This window comes from Vanessa cardui, chromosome 20 (assembly GCF_905220365.1).
Source record: "Vanessa cardui chromosome 20, ilVanCard2.1, whole genome shotgun sequence".
Taxonomy (NCBI): Eukaryota; Metazoa; Arthropoda; class Insecta; order Lepidoptera; family Nymphalidae; genus Vanessa; species Vanessa cardui.
The window spans coordinates 6,826,246-6,839,317 of NC_061142.1; positions in this window are offsets into that span (position 1 = coordinate 6,826,246).

The following is a 13,072-nucleotide window of genomic DNA, read 5'->3' on the forward strand; positions in this document are numbered from 1 at the left end:
ACATAAAACATTATAGTTCACAGTGATAACCTCAGGTTCAGTAGTGCCTCGAACAAACAGACACCACAGATTGTATCTAGATCCAATTTAAAGACGAACAAATTGGTACCATCATATCGAATATCTTGAAGTATTCACCATGGTACAAACGGCACAAACATTTTGAGTACCAACGTCACTCTGGAGTTTTATAGATTGTAGACTGTTTGAAATCATCGATAAAACCAACGCTAAAAATTGAGAATATTACTCTAGAAGCACCAGATTTTGTAAAGCATAAATGCATCTTCATCTGCGAAATATCGACTTATAAGTTTACACCCAAAAATGCCCCAGCCCCTTAAGAATAGTTCAGTTATATACGTACACATGTACGGAGAATTTAAAAATATACAGAAAATTATATAAATGTCATCGTTACAGCGGCGACCGATTTAAAGCCATACCATATAATATTTTTTTTTATTTGGTAACGAATGGATAATATTGATAACCTCCTGACCGCTAATTAAACTAAAATAAATCGCTTATTTAACCAACATTTATTTCCGAAACAATGAATCGCAAATAACAAATTCATTAACGAATTTAATCAAACTTAGCCATCGATTAAATATTTTATAATACTTACAACACACAGCGAACATACCTATTTAAAATAATAATAGACCAACAAGTTTTTTTTTTTTTTTTTATTATTCTTTATTGCACAGATCAATCATGTACAAAGGGCGGACTTAACGCTATTACAGCATTTTCTGCCAGCCAACCCAGAATAGTGCAGGAGAGAAGTCAGTAGGGTGTGCACAGAAGTTAAAGAAAAATTAAAAAATACATACATAGCGATAGACACCTATAAATATATATAATAATAATACAGTAAATTAATTAAATCAATGTTATACATAATATAATATAAAATACATAAATATACATATACATAATATACATAAATATGCACAAACATATACATATATAAGTACATAAATATTTAACATATATACATAAATATATATATATATGAATCCAATTATGAGAATGGTATTGATAAAAAGACATCACGCAGTGTTGACAGACGACAGATAAAATTGTTTTACTTGGCGCTTGAAGGAATCGCGCGATGGAGCTCTACGAATAGAATCAGGCAAAGTGTTCCAAAGCCGGGCTGCAACTAGAGAGAAAGAGTTGGAAACAAAGCCAGATTTATGGGAAGGTATGAAAAGGGTAAGGAATTGAGAGGATCGTAAGGGCTTATTATGAGTAGAGGAAAGAAGAGAAAATTTAGAGGATAAGTAAGTGGGAGCATTAGGGTCGGTAAGAATGGAGTAGAGAAGACATAGAATCCGAGTATATCTACGTTCCCGTAAAGGAAGCCAGTGTAACTGTTTCCTAAAACGAGAAACGTGGTCGAATTTGCGTAAGCTAAAGATAAAGCGAATGCCAGTGTTAAGGAGACGATTAAGTTGTTGCAGGAGTTCTTCCGACAGATCTAGATAGCAGGAGTCACCGTAATCAAGAATTGGAATCAAGAGGGTAGTAACAAGCTGGATTTTAGTTTCCATGGGCAAAAAATTTTTTAAACGCATCATGGAATGCATAGTGGCGTAAAACCTACGAGAAACTTCTTTAATATGTTCCCCCCAAGTGAGTTTACTGTCAATGATAATGCCGAGGTCTTTAACACTACTTCATCAAATAAAAAAAAGTAAAATGTATGCCAAAGAGGTACGGGAACATGCTTTCTTTTTTTTCAAATTTACTGACAAATTCAAAGCATTCTTTAATGCACAATTTCGAAAAATATTCTGATGTTATATAGAATGTTATTTTAGCAAGACATGATTTTTATATTAATAATGGTAGGCGGGCAAATGGGCTACCTATTATTAACGGTCACTACCGTGTATAGAAATCGTTACCATAAAATCAAAATCAAAATATGCTTTATTCAAGTAGGCTTATACAAATACTTTTGAATCTTAATTTTACAATTAAGTAAATCTACTTCCAGTTTGGAATGTAAATCATTAGTTACTCTTTTCCACTATATTAACCAAGAATTATATACATTACCATTCAACGATAGAGTTATCTAATGAGTGGGTGGTACCTATCGAGGCGGGTTTGCACAAAGCCATACCACGAAGAGCAACATCAATGTTAAGAAAATGGTATTTTTTAAGAATCAATTTAAATAAATATAAAAATCCTGTCTTCGCATGATTTATGTAACTAACCTAAAGTTTCTCATGGATCACCTAATATTATTAGAAGTACAAATACGTAGTTCTATTTATGTAACCTTTTCGAAGTCTTAGACTAATATATGAATAACAATAAAACTGAAACCCTTACCTACATTAATAAACCTATCTTACACAGGGATCTTATATAGGATAACAGGAGTTATATACAGGATTTCATATATATATATCATATATCATTAGATGAACCTGTGGCTGTATAAAACACAAACTTCCAGAAAGAGACTTTAAGAGCCAGTAAAGGTTAATGGACCTCTCGATAAGTTTTTCTAAATTAAATCTGCACAGCAGATTCATGAGACTGAGAGAAGACTGCAGATTCTGCAGTCTTCTCTCAGTCTCACTTGGTGGTAGTGCATTGTGCAAGCCCGTCTGGGTTGGTACTGCCCACTCATCAGTTACTCTACAGCCAAATAACAGTACTCAGTATTGTTGTGTTCCGGTTTAAAGGGTAAGTGAGCCAGTGTAACTACAGGCACAAGGAACATAACATCTTAGTTCCCAAGGTACATTGACGATGTAAGGAATAGTTAATATTTCTTACAGCGTCTTTGTCTATAGGTGATGGTGAACACTTACGATCAGGTGACCCATATGCTCGTGCGCCAACTTATACCATAAAAAAGTCAACTGTTATTTTTAGTGTTGATTCGCTAATGTTAATTAAGAAGTTTAATTCTATTAAACTATTATGACTACTAAAGTGAGTTTATTTATTTTTGTAGTTATTACGCCCTCACCTCATAACTTTTTAACCGTAGGAATATGTTATGCATTTAAAAGGGACATAATGTACCTATCGCTCTGACAAATTTTAGAATTTGATATCATGGTCATTAAATTTGGAATAGGATATTTTGGTTAATAATCTATCCAAAAATTAATGCCCGGGATATCTTGGGACCTTAACCCTAGATACTCGATACACACTATCGAGTATCGAGAGTATCCAATAATAGAAAGGTAAATTAATTACAAGAAAAAAGTAAAATAATAATAAAAAATTTGAACCCGCCATCTATGGTTGAGATTCAAGTGTTTTAGTTACTGGTAGTCACAGTAAATCAAAATAAAAAATCGCAAATAAAACCTACACAAAGTAAATTTAGAAAATTAGAAACAAAAAATAGAAAACAGGAAAAAATAAACAAATTATTTATATAAATATTTATTATTCAGTTCTACCGAAGTTACTGAATAAAATTAAAAAAAAAAAAACATATTTATTATATAAATTTTGTTCAATTATATAACCACTAATTATCACTTAATTTAGTCCTAAGATAGCTATTAATATAGCTAATATATTATAGCATATAAAATAATTGAAATTTCATTTTTATTTGAGTATTTCCAATTCGTTCGAATTGGTCATTTTCAGCAAACTTCTCTTCATAAAGAGCAGCTAGTTTAGCCTTAGGGTTAATATCAATGCAGTCTATGATAAAAGAAGACATATCATGGCCACTGACCTCGTGTCGAAGATTTTCTCTATGAACGTATTCTATAATGAAACACATTTTTAACCGACTTCAAAAATGGAGAAGGTTATAAATTCGTCTGTATTTTTATGTTTGCTACCTCATAGCTTTTAACCGAGTGAACCGATTTTAATATATATTTTTTAATTAATTGTAAAAAAACATATTTCATAAAGTTTACTCGTATTGTTTTTTGCTAAATACGAGCTCGTATATTGTAAGGTTTTCTCAGCTGACATCAGCTCCAAAAATAACAATAATTGTAACTATATTGTATAATCGTAAATAGACTTTTAAGTAGTCTAATACTTTTCATTTCATTTTACTTACGAGAACTCTGAAAAATATTTTGAATACGAAATTATTTTTGTTACTTTTTAGTGCATATTAAATTGTTTTGAAATAGTGTATTGTTTGAAGTCGGTCTTTTTTTGTTAAAATTGTTGTTTATAATTATATCAGATTAAATATTGCCATGCAAATAATCTACTCGTTTATGTATAAGCTATCCGACCCGATTTCATACGAGTAAAGTTTTGTACGAATTTAGTTAAGTTAACCACGTTACGATGTTACGAAGTTAAATAAGTGATTGACTTACCAAGATTATAACGAAATTATTAACGAAATCAGACATATCTATACTTATAATAAATCTGTAGAGAAGTCAATTCTGTACATCAAATATTTTTACAAAATAACTATCAGGGGGTGATCAGGGGTCGATACTGATGGCAAAAATGCAATCAGTAAAATTTTTGTCTGTCTGTCTGTCTGTCCATATAACCGTTATAAAAACAAAAACTACTCGACGGATTTTAGCGGAACTTAGTACAATTATTTTTCATACTCCTGAGCTGGTTATAGTATACTTTTCATCACGCTAAAGTCCATAGGAGCAGAGCACTGAAGGGAAATGTCTGAAAAACGGGAAAGTTACCCCATATTTTGAGCTTCCGTCGCGTGTTTAGCCTTAATGGTTAAAGCTACACAGAAATCATGTATTACGGAAATGTTTTCCTTAAAATTGTACAAAAAATATCCCATGACAGCCTATGTCTATCTTTTATGGTTGACTCACAATAACACGTGTCACTCCCAATAGCTTAGTAGTTCGAAACTTTCTGATTATATTTGTCTATTCCTACGTTTATAACACTCTCAATCATCCCAAATTACAAAAGTTAACAGTATTAACTATTCCATAAAAAAATCATAGAAATCGGTATAGAAACACCAAAGTTATACATAAAATACGCACGTGAGTACTAAATCTATACTGTTATATAAATCTCTAGAGTCTGTCTGTACACTTATTTTTGTCGTAATTCGTCATGTGTTCTTTGACTGACTTAATTTTTACCATTTTTGAAATTTTTGTGTGTCTGTGTCATTATAAAAATTGGCATACAGGAAAAACATGTACTTGCACAAATCATTGGCTATCTGTACGTACAAAAGTATATATAGATAGCCAAAAGGATGTGTTTGCATATGTGTCATCGATAAACTCAGAAACTATTTGATCGATCATTATGAAAATTGGTATTTTTATCTATTGTTTTATGGAGAAAGTAATTATTTCATTCGTATCATTAAAAATAACCAACAGATGGCCCTTACGTGTATCACGATACATTTATTATATATACATATATTCCGATCAACCGATAATTATAAAATATGAAATAAAAAATGAAAATATATTCAAAAAGCATTAGAACTAATTTCATTTCCGTCATATGCCAATAAATATAACATACTCACAACAATAATAATTGTCATTTTAAAATGAGATAATTATTATAAATTACATATATGGGAAGAAGTGATTATCTGTTTTGATTATAAGAAAGTAAACAATAATCATAATTGGTAAGTATACTCATAACTCCAATAACAATGAATCTTTAGTATAAAATGTAAACGTAAGACACATAACCAAAAAAAAACAACTTATTTATATAAATAGAAACCACCATGCCATTGAAGAAACAAAAGATCGGAGTATCAACAATATATGCGTAGCGTCATCCAAAAGAGCTACGGAAACAACACACCAACAAGAAATACGTTTAGAAACAAATAGAATTACCAATTACCAATTACTGGATGATGAATGATTAAAAATGACTAAGTCAAGAACAAGAACCAATCTCAATAAATCAGCCTTCAATTACTATATAGGTTATGATAACAAGATGAATCCCGATGTGATCATTTGGTCCAATGAATATATTGTCCAGTATGCCCATATTGTCACACTAAATAAACTGCTAGTATATGCTACTCCACTTGTAAAATGTATTTACCACAACTGGTTGAACCACCAGAACCTCTTTTTACCTACGTTACGGGAACTATTAAGGAGTCTAAATATTTCCTTCAGTATATTAGAAATTACAATTCATGCTTTTAAATGACTCTTTTGGAGTAACAAACATTGTACAATACAATAATTTCGCGTCTACATTTAAAGTGTATCATATGATTGGTTCACTTCTTCCAGTATCTAAATAAAATCCCCAATTTCAGGACATTTATTTCACGGAATACGTAGAAAAAGATTGATCTTTGATGCATGTTCAGTACCACAACTAATAGAGAAATCATCGCTAAATCTAGGATTATGCCTAAAACTGCTCTAGATAGTGAAACAACAAATGATTCAAAGTAATTATCAATGCAGATAGAACGCAGAGCATAAAAGGCGTATTAAAGCTTCCATAGCTCCTGAAGTCACAGCTGTAATTGTCGGACTGTAACAGAAATTACAAAACGAGGTATTGTTATCACTAAGCGACACAAAAACAATCAAGGTGTTGCTAAAAAATATCAATCGTATGACAATTATTACGATTAATTATGATTATGCGAGCAGAAAATGGGTATCATCTCGGACTGTATCAAAATAATCTCACGACTGGCTCTGTGACATCGAAGAGTTTGATTTTTATGCGTATCGTATAATTAGAGATAATCAATCTAACCATATTCTGAAGTATCGTCAACTGTTTTAAAAATTCATTGTTGACATGTACGCTATGGTCGAGAACGAAGGATTAAGCTACATTCGATGTAACGAATCAAAACTTCGAGCCAAAGGGTACATTTATTTACGAGATACATACAGATAACAAGGTTGTAAATGTTATATCATCGATATTTGATAGAACTGGATAATAGAGGACGTTTTTGGTGTGATACAAACTTTTCTAGACTATAGAAATTTAATTAAAATTTTCATCGTACCAACTTTACATCGAGATTACACCAACAAAAACATTCTCATAAATCATATCTGTTTCCGGATTCCAAAAAAAGAAGATATGATCTTGATAAATAAGTTTATGGGTGTTATGACCAATCTGCAGCCTATCGAGAACATCATTGACGAATATTAAATGAAATAATTTTAAGTATTTCATTAGATCTCGCATATTTCTTGATTATTTGTACATTGTATCGGTAATTAATTACAAAATGAAAAATTAAAAAAATATTTTTCTAATAATAATGCCCAGCGAAGCGGGCGGGTATAGCTAATTTATAATAATTTATAATAAATGTAAAAAAATAATATATGCAAATCAAATACATGTATTAATTTACCAAGTTAATTTTTAACCTTGTATTTTTAGATATAGTATATGAATAAAACACCACTCGTTTCCAAGACAAAGACAGTTTATTAATTTGTATTTTCCAGTGTTATATATTTTCCTTTGACAAAGGATATCGCGATTTAGAAAATCAAACTTTTTGAACAGCGACATCTATTGACACATGTTTAAAAATTATACATTCCGCCCACCATGGACAGAATGTCCATTGCTCTCACCCACCTTGATCAAACTTTTTATTCGAAAAAATGGACTGTATAAGTTATAATCGTAGTTTTTTTCAAGGTGGTTAAGAACAAAAACTTAAAAATCTTAACCCAAATTATGGTACTAAAACAAAACAACAATTATTTATAACAAATAAATAATCTTACTGAGTTATAGGCAAAACACAAATTTTAGTTACTGGTCGCTTCAACAAGACACCTTTACATTTTAACGTAATCACCCTCGTAATATCGTCTAAACCAGGATGTTTTTCTATAATTGTACCTAAAAGCCATTTAGCTGGCGGAAGATCATCCTCTTTAACTAAAACTAAATTACCTATCTCAGGTTCAGGATTTTTGTTTGCCCACTTGTAACGATGTAGAAATTGAGTAAGATATTCTCTCGACCATCTACGCCAAAAATGTTGTAGCATTTTTTGTGTTAATTGCCACCGTTTTAAAGATGAAATAGATGATAATTCATAATTTTTCTCTGGAACAAGTTTTATCGGTTCACCTATCAAAAAATGTGCTGGAGTCAGAGGTATGGGATCTTGTGAATTAGAACTTATTTGTGACAAAGGCCTGGAATTTAAGCAAGCTTCGATTTGATAGAGCAAAGTCGTAAGTTCCTCAAAGGTTAATGTCGCATTACCTATTACCCGTCGAAGATAATGCTTATTAGATTTAATTCCAGCTTCCCAAAGTCCGCCGAAGTGCGGGGAATGCGGTGGAATAAAGTGCCAAGTTGTACCGTTGTTTGCTAAAGCCTCAGCAATATCTTTTGTCAATGTCGACTTCTCTTGAGCAAACAGAATTCTGAGTTCCCGTGCGGCACTAACAAAATTTGTTCCGTTGTCGCTATATAAGTCAGCACAATGACCGCGTCTGGCAACAAAACGTTTGAACGCAGCAATGAAACTTTGTGAAGTGAGATCACTCACAGCTTCCAAATGAATGGCTCTTGTTGCCATGCACACAAATAAACATATGTAGCCTTTATAGGCCCTCATACCTCTACCTTTAGACGTTCTGATCTGTATAGGGCCTGCGTAATCCACTCCACTACGATAAAATGCTCGAATTGGCGTTACACGAACCGGTGGTAACTGCCCCATCAATTGATTCCTTGTCAGTGCAGCGTGTCGTGCACAGACCACACAGTTACGAACAACCATTTTAACGCGGTTTTTTGCATCAAGAACCCAGTATTTACTACGAAGATAATTTAACATTAATTGTGGTCCGCCGTGTAATGTGTTCATGTGAGTTTCTGCCAGAATTAGGTTGGTAAGATGAGATTTTGAAGGAAGTATTATTGGATGTTTTGTGTCAGTTTTTATTTCAGCTTGTTCTAGTCGCCCACCAACTCTCAAGATACCTGCTTCATCTAGAAATGGATTCAAAGAGGTAAGTTTGCTCTTCTTGAATACTTTATTGTTATCTTTAATATCCTTTAATTCCCGCTGAAAGTTCACTGCTTGACATTGCTTAATACAAATATTCAGAGCCTCATTCAATTCATCACTAGTTAGCCATACTGGAAATTGACTAATCAATAATTTTAACTTCTTTATAAATCTTCTGCAGTATGCTAAAACCCTAACTAATTTGCGCAGAGAAGAAAATTTAGTCCATAATTCTAATTGATTTTGTTCTATTACGCAGTAAACTCTATTAGCCTTTTCTTCTAAGTTAGTGTCTATTGAACTTGTTCTATCAAATTTTATTGATCGATTTTTCAACCATGCTGGACCTGATTTCCATTGCTGAAATTCTGCTACTTCAGATGGATTTAACCCGCGCGAAGCACAATCAGCTGGGTTGTCACCAGATGATACGTGTGACCATTGATCTCTATTTAAGATGTTAAGGATTTCTGAAACTCGGTTGGCTACAAATGTTTTCCAACGACTTGGATGGTCGCTTAGCCAGGCTAGCACTACGGTAGAGTCTGTCCATGCGTGGATACAAGTTGTTGATATTTTTAATACTGCTGAAACTTCCTGTAATAATTTAGCCAAAAGAACAGCTCCACACAATTCAAGTCTAGGAATTGAGATTTGTTTAATGGGTGCTACTCTTGTTTTTACAGTCAACAAGTGGACATTAACGTTTCCAATATCATCTACAATACGCATATAAACAACAGCAGCATATGCTTCATTGGATGCATCGCAGAATCCATGTAGTTCTGTTGTATTATTTGTCTCGCTAAAATTAATCCATCGTGGAATACGAAATTTTGTAAGTTCAATGAGTTCTTCCCGATAGTGTGTCCATTCATTTAAAAGCTTAGATGGTAATTCATCATCCCAATCTATTCCGCTTAACCATAGCTTTTGAATAATTATTTTTGCTTTAATTATTGCTGGTGATAGCCATCCCATAGGATCAAACAGTTTTCCAATATCTGAAATAATTTTTCTTTTTGTTACAGGTTTACTGATAGGCGGCAGTTGTACCGAATACTCAAAGTTATCAGTTCGTCGGTTCCAAGTAAGTCCTAAAATTTTTACTACTTCATCATTTTTTAATTCGATATTGCTTGTTGTTGCTTTATTCCCTTTGCTTATTTCATTAAGTAGTTCATCATTATTGCTTGACCATTTTTGTAATTCATAACCTCCTTTTTCTAATAGTTTATTCATTTCTAGGAATATTTGTTTTCCTTCGGCTACAGTTTGACATCCGGTAAGTAAATCGTCCATATAAAAATCATGAAATACCCTTGAAGCTGCTAGTTGGAATTGGTTTCCTTCATCATAGGCTACTTGATGTAGTGTTCTCACAGCTAAGTAGGGTGCTGACGCGGTTCCAAACGTGACTCGGACTAAACGCAAATGTCGTATCTCCTGGGTATTGTTTTCTCTCCACAGCAATCGTTGATAGTCTGCATCTTGTTCTGTCACTTTTATTTGTCTATACATCTTGACTATATCAGCTGTTAAACAAATTGGATGAAGTCTCCACCTCATAAGAATGTGCCTTAAATCCGATTGTAAGGTTGGACCTACAAGGAGATTACTGTTAAGGGACACACCATTGTTATCACGATTTGAAGCATTGAACACGATTCGAAATTTAGTAGTTTTTTTATCTTCTCGTACTTCATGATAAGGTAAGTAAACCGCTGTAGGATTATTTATTTCTTTTGTTGGTACTTCTTCCATATGACCGAGTTGTAGATATTCTGAAATGACCTGAGTGTATTCAGACTTCAAATGTGGTGATTTAATAAATCTTCTTTCTAACATTAGAAATCTTTTCAATGCAATCTCACGTGAATTTCCATATTTACAGCTCGGATCAGCTTCCTTAAATGGTAGTTTGACAATATACCTGCCAAAATCATCGCATTTGGTTGTTTCTTGAAATATCTCTTCACATCTTTTTTCATCTGGAGTTAATTGTTTCTCCAGCGTGAAATTATCCGATTCTAGTTCCCAAAATTGTTTAAGGTTAAACTCTTCGTTAGTTATGTTGGTATGCAAACTTGCGATAGTACAGGAAGTATTGGTTTCACTATCACAACTAGCTTGTCCCGATAAAATCCAACCCAGTCTGGTGTTTTGTGCAATTGGTGTTCCAGGTGGGCCTCTCATCAATCCTTCAGTTATAATCTGACAGTAGACTTCAGCGCCAAGTAAAAGATCGATTTTATTTGGTATATTAAACATTGGATCCGCTAACTTCAAAACTGGTAAAGTTGCCACAGTTGGACCTTGAGTTTTCTTACAGGGAGAAATGAAGTTAGTTTACTTAGAACAAGTGCTTTAACTTGTATGGTAAAAGTAGGGTCGTGGAGCGATTGAAGCTTTATAAATACTACGTATTTGGAATTAAGTGAGGAAGTTTCCTCACCCCCCACTCCAGTGATAACACTATTACATTGTGTTTTCTTAAGCCCAAGCAACTGAGCTGCAGACTCCGTAATAAATGATGCCTGCGATCCCTGGTCTAATAAAGACCTTAATGTAAAGTGCGACCCATTGCTAGCTACAGCTTTCACTAAAGCTGTTGCCAATACAACTTGACAGTTAGTATTAGATAGTTGACAAGTGGTAATGTTGTTGATTTTGGTCTCGTCTTTTGGTGTTTCGTTAACTAACATATTGGTACTGGTGTTATCAATTGTTGCTTCATGCAGCAAGGAATGATGTTTCCGTTTACAAATTCTACAACGCGTGGGCAAACGACACGATGTTACAGAATGATTAGCTCCTAAGCAATTGAAACACAAACCTGATTTTTGCACGAAGTTACGTCGTGATGGCAAGTTTTCATTGGCAAACTCTTTGCAAGTCCCGAGTTTGTGATTTGTGTCAGAACAATATATACATAATGACATTTTATTTCTACTGACATTATTGACAACGTGATGAGACTTAGTGACATTACTTTTTGTAAATTTACTACATAAAAATTCAAGCGACCTGAATCTATGCTCTATAAATTCTAAAAATTGTTTTAATGTTGGCAATTCATTATTAAAACTACAAACCTTAGCTTCCCACTGCTTGCGAGATTCATTATCTAATTTAGAACACAATATGTAAATTACAATGAGATCCCAACTGTCTACATTAACACCTTCATTTTTTAAACCATTAAGACATTCGTTAGTAGTATCAAAAAGCTCTTTTAAACAGTTAGATGATTGAGTTGTTACAGTTTTTTGACTAAAGAATCTTTTAAAAATACAATCAGTTATAAATTTCTTATTATTAAATCTATGTTCTAAAGTATTCCAACAAGTTAGATAGTTTTCACTGGTAACCGGTAGATGTCGCAACAGTTGCTCAGCTTCGCCTGTTAGATAACTCTTCAAATAATGGAGCTTCTGTACGTCATCCAACGAATTATTCTTGTGTACAAGAGAAAGAAACAGATCTCGGAAGGTAGTCCACTGAGAGTAATGACCAGAGAATGTAGGTATAGAGATTCTAGGTAACTTCACGCAATTCTGGTTACCGTCAGCTTTCACACAATCTGAAGTGGTTGTATTGATATGATAGTATAGATGATCCTTCATTGCTGTTTTATAATCTGTATACAAATCTTCACCCTTACTATACATATTACTTGTGTTGTACTCCGACTTCGTGTACTCTTCCTTCTTAGACTCAACAATTAATTTACGATGTGTTTCTTCAAATGAAAACCATTGCTTTTCTAAAGATTCCAGTCTTGTTTCAATGTAGCTCATTGTAATTCTATCTTTTGGAGATTTCTTAAAGTTTATGTAGCTTCTTTCTATTTTTTGAATAATGTCATCTTGTAATCTGATCCAGGCATCCATTTTATTTTTTCAAGAAAAAATAATTTCTTTGACAGTTAAAATTTGCTAAGATAAAATTGCTCTAGTTTTTTCTAAGTCTAAAATTAGCAAATTATTCTAAGTTCAATTTTCAAAGTCCAAAATAAGTAAATTATTCTAAGTTCACTTTTCACGTTTTTTCGAAGTCCAATATTCACAAATAATTGTAAATGTT